Source organism: Octopus bimaculoides, chromosome 2, assembly GCF_046866305.1.
Source record: "Octopus bimaculoides isolate indiv1 chromosome 2, ASM4686630v1, whole genome shotgun sequence".
Taxonomy (NCBI): domain Eukaryota; kingdom Metazoa; phylum Mollusca; class Cephalopoda; order Octopoda; family Octopodidae; genus Octopus; species Octopus bimaculoides.
In genome coordinates, this window is record NC_142929.1 from 54,880,195 (window position 1) to 54,885,547 (window position 5,353).

At 37.0% G+C, this 5,353-nt stretch overlaps 1 long non-coding RNA gene across 1 annotated transcript in view; it reads right to left on the bottom strand.

Annotated features, from left to right (window-relative positions):
• Positions 1 to 4,084, bottom strand: part of LOC149137066 (uncharacterized) — a 4,433-nt gene extending 349 nt beyond the window's left edge. The window contains exons 1-2 of the long non-coding RNA XR_016237894.1: positions 4,021 to 4,084; positions 1 to 857 (exon numbers count right to left, since the gene is read on the bottom strand). The exon at positions 1 to 857 is cut by the window's left edge and continues 349 nt beyond it. This is a non-coding gene — a long non-coding RNA (uncharacterized LOC149137066). The remainder of the gene's footprint in view (positions 858 to 4,020) is intronic.
• Between the last annotated feature and the right edge of the window lie 1,269 nt (positions 4,085 to 5,353).

Genomic DNA, 5,353 nt, shown 5'->3' on the forward strand with positions numbered 1-5,353 from the left:
AGATCGCTAACCACTACACACATTTTTTTTTCTCTCCTTGTTTCTTTCAGTGTTGCTTTCTGTGGAAGAGCGTAGGCTCGACACGTTAAAGACTTTTTCAATTCCCGAGCGTTATACTAATACATGGCCTTCCATTGCATACACTGTCTATCCATGGTTTAACAATTATTTCCAGGACCTCAATGTAGGCAGCAGAGTTAACTCTAAGCCCTTGTGGAAAGAAGTAAGGACGCGTCACATGTCCTTCATCGCTGACAACCCCTAAAACCATGACAGTTGCAGCAAATTTTGTATGCATAACACTTGGAATTTCAGAAGGGTCTGCACATAACCACCTGTCATTTCTTCTGTTATCTTTTTGATCGTGGTCGAAGTTTTTCTCGTTTGAGAAAAACCAAATCAAATCTTCTGCTGGATTTTTCAGTTTGCTTAAGAGCTTTTTAGATCTGATATAGGGATTTTCTTTTGCTTTTTCTGACAAATTGACCTTTTTTCATCAAATAAGACATCTGATGTCTCCGTGGACAACATTTCTGACTGTTCCTTCTGACAAATGTAGAAATTTTGCAATTGACCTCATGGACTTTCTAGGATTGTAATCAATGGTCTCTTGAATTGGCTGGATAAATTCAGGTGTTCTGATAATTTCAGAGCGTTTAGAATGCATTTTTACGCTTTGATACTGGTGATATGTTTCCACCTTCAGTGTCTAGCTCCTCACAAACTTTGTAGATGAAAGAACTGACAACTTTTAAAAATCGAGATATTTCTAAATCGCTATGCCCAGCCTTTATGACCAAAATAACAGCATGCCTCTTCATTTCTTGAGTAAGCTGAGGATCTGCCATTATTAATTTCTGAAACAAAGATTATACACAGTTAGCAAAAAATACAGCAATGACACAAAAAGGTATGTCATCAAATACTTCACACACCCTCTGTGTATGTGTGTGTGTATATATATATATATATATATATATATATATATATATATATATATATATATATATATATATTACCCTCTCTTACTATCCTATATATCTCTCTCTCCACCCCTACACACTCAATAAAACTATATAAAGAGACCCTCCGCAAAGTTTTCTCAAAACAATTTGAAAATCCTGCACGATCAGGTGAAAAGCGCTTTATTTAATATGTGACATTAATAAAAATCTGTAAATGCACAATATCCAGATTTCTGAGTACCTTAATTTTTTTCTATATAATTTCTGTACATCACCTCCAAACCTTCAAATATATATATATATATATATATATATATATAGTTAATCCAGAAACAGAAAAAACAACAACGCGAGAACGTGGTACATGCAAAGTATTAACAAGACGCTCAAGGAAGGAAAGAAAGGGTGTTTTAGGTTTCGAGCAAAGCTCTCTTTCAGAAACAGGAGACAAAGGAAAGTCCAAATGAAAAGGAAGACGGAAGGAAAAATTTGCCAACTATCCACTTGTAGTTATATTTTGGAATATATATATATATATATATATATATACAGGGTGTGATGAGTAAATTGTCGTCATTTATATTTTTAATTTTGCACATGCGCATTGTTTGTTTTTGATTTTGTCGACTACACAGTATAATAGGCTCAGCTGTGCACCGTTTGTGAGAAAAACAGTAGCATGACGCAATTCAGTCTGCCATAAATTAGGAAACGACGTGCTGCTTGGTATTCGCGCCGGAATTTCCAATACGGACATTTCAGAGTATTTGTGTGTCAATCTGAGGAGAGTGCAATCTGAGGACATGTGCCGAGAGTGATAAAAATCAAACATCCAATCAACATCATGGTGTTTGGAGTGATCACTAGTAATGTCGATGTTATGCCTCCATTCATCTTCCCACACGGCCTCAGACTCAGCGCGGAGGCCTATATTAAGCACCTGGAGGTGGGAGTGCAGCCCTGGGTGAAGAGAGTAGCTGCTGGAAGACCCTATGTCTGGCAACAGGACTCAGCATCAGGCCAGACAAGCAGGAGAACCCAGTCATAGCTGTCAGACAATTTCTGCGACTACATCACCCCTAACATCTGCCAACTAACTCCTCAGACTGCAACCCCCTTGATTATTATGTGCGGGGCGTAGGTGAGCGAGAGACCAGCAAAATTCCTTGTAACACCAAAGATGAGGTGAAGGCAATGGTTATGGCAGCATTCACAAACTTAAACAAGGAGACCATCCAGAAGAGTTGCAGGAGATTCCGAAGTCGTCTGTAGGCCGTGGTTAAAGCCAACGGCGATTTTATTGAATAAATTTACTGTTTAGTATTTCAAGAAATATTTATGTAAGTTTGGTAAATATAGCTGTTAAAATGAGACGTCTGTGTTCTTTTCATTTTTGCGTAATTTAGACGGTAATATATTCGCCACACTGTGTATATTTGTACGTGTGATGTGGGTGCGTCTGTGTGTGTGAATATATGTGTGTATGTGCGTGTGTATATATATATAGAGAGAGAGGGGGAGAGGGAGAGAGAGAGGGGGGAGAGAGCTACAAAGGAGCAGTATATCCATCTTGGATGTATGTGTGTGTACGTGTGTGTGTGTGTGTGTATGTGTGTGTGTGTGTGTGTGTGTGTTTGTGTGTGTGTATAAGTGTGTATGTGCGTCTTTATGTCTGTATTTGCCACCCACTCCCACCCATCATCGCTTGACAACCGGTGCTAATGTGTTTACGTCCCCATAACCTACCGGTTAGGCAAACGAGATCGACACTAGGCTGAAAAAATAAACCCTGGGGTCAATTTGCTCGACTAGAAACCTTTCAAGGCGGTGCTCCAGCATGGCCGCAATCAAATGACTGGAAAAAGCAAAATATTATATATAGTAAAGTCTATTTGCTAACATAATGTGACAGTCCTAATATATATACATATATATAATCAAAATTGGCAACAGGATAATCTTTTCTACTCTAGGCAGAAGACCCGAAATTTTTGGGGAGGGGGGCCGGTCGATTAGATCGAACTCAGAATGCAACTGGTCCTTAATTTATCGCCCCCGAAAGGATGAAAAGCAAAGTCGACCTCGGCGGAATTTGAACTCAACGTAAAGACAAACGAAATACCACTAAGCATTTCGTCCTGCGTGCTAACGTTTCTGACAGCTCGCCGCCTTTAAGCAACTGCATAATGCATAATATATATATTGTATGTTCCAACACGGCACTCTCTTCTATGTAAGCAGGTTTAATCTATTAAGAGTAGCTGGATTAACATTCGTTTAATACGTTCACTGAACTAATTAAACATAAACATACTTTTAATGAAGGTCGTTGCAAGTGCTGGAAACAACAGCTTCATGTTCTTCATATCATGCCGTACTTAATAAAACGGTGTTGGATAATGTTCACATAAATATATTTCTCTATGAGAAAATATAAATTGCAAGATGAAGCGATCATAAGTCATAAGTCGTAACTCTTTTAGATTAAGACTAACCTAGGGTTAAACAACAACCATTAGCAATGTTCAGTTAGATTTAACTTTTATTTGTTTCAGTCGTAGGATTAGGGCCATGCTGGGGCACCACTTTGAAGGAATTAGTCGACTAATTTCGATACACATTTTTTGAAGTCTGGTACTTTTGCCGAACAGGTAAGTTACAAGAGGACATAAAACAAACCAACACCGGTTGTCAAGCGATAGTCGGGGACAAGACAAACGCCACACACACACACACACACACACACACACACACACACACACACACACACACAATGTATATATGCATGTGTGTATATACGTATATATGTATATATGAATGTGTGTGGGGGGTGTATATATATACATATATATACACACACACACACACACACACACACACACATATATATATATATATATATATATATATATATATATATATACACATATACATATATATATATATACATATATATATATACATATATGTACACAACGGATTTCTTTCAGTTTCCGTCTACCAAATATACTCGCAAGGCTTTGCTCAACCCACGGTTATAGTAGAAGATACTTACCCAAGGTGTCATCGCACAGTGAGACTTGAATGCACGACCACATCGTTGGGAAACAAATTTCTTATCCCTATACCTACGTCTGCGCCTATTCGTTATATGACACATTTATTGTATGTAATATTCTTTTCCACGTATTTCTGGTGTCTTGTTTTTAAATATAAACTTAATTATACGGTATAATTCAAACTTCCAGGCATACACATAAATAGCATAGTGAGCAAAATCAACAATATATATATATATATATATATATATATGTATGTATATATATATATATATATATAATACAAATAATAAATGAGTACATGCATATATACGTACATGTATGTACATACCTACATCTACCTGTATATATAGATGCGTATCTGGGTACAGGACGTCACAGAAAAACGTAGACAAAATGAAAAACAGAACATAAACAGAGCACAGAAAACACACAGGCCACATAGAAAACATTTCCTTCTTCAGCTGCCATCATTCTAAAACTAAGCGTTTTACGTATATATGTATGTATGTATGTATGTATGTATGTATGTATGTATGTACGTAAGTATGTACGTGCACGCGCGTGTCGGTGAAATCCCCCAAATAAAACAGATCGAAGTTAAGCGCATAATGCAATAACTGCTCCAGCAAGGCCTCAGCTCATACATCGAAACTGCTCAAAGAATTAACAGAATACAATATGAAGACAGAGAAAGAGAGACAGATACATCTCGGTAAAGTGGTTTACGTGAGGAGAAATATTGGGAGATAAAAGTGGGTGGGACTGACTTGTTTATACAAGAAGTTAATGGCTGTTCGACATAAATAATGTATATATATATATATATACTTGTGTATGTGTGTGTGTGCGGGCGTACATATGTATGTATTTGTATGTATACATATATATATATATATATATATATATATATATATATATATATATATACGTATAAATTCATAGTGTACATTTAAACACATAACAGAGATGTCCATAACAGGACATTTAACCCGCTAGAAGGAGCAGCCAAACTTCAAACCACAATTAGGGATACATACATAGGCATATATATGTATGCATGTATGTATGTATGTATGCATGCATGTATGTATGCGTGTGTGCGTGTGTGTGTGTGTGTGTGCATACGTGTGTGTGTGTGCGTGTGTATGTATAATGTATGTGTGTCGTGCCTGTCCCACCCCCAACACCACTTGGCAACCACTGCTGTTGTCTTTATAACCCTGAAATCTAGCTATTCAGCAAAAGAGGCTGATAGAATATGTACCTAGTGTAAAAAAATTTTAAAAATAAGTAGTGAGATCGATTCTTTCAACAAAAGCTAGTCAA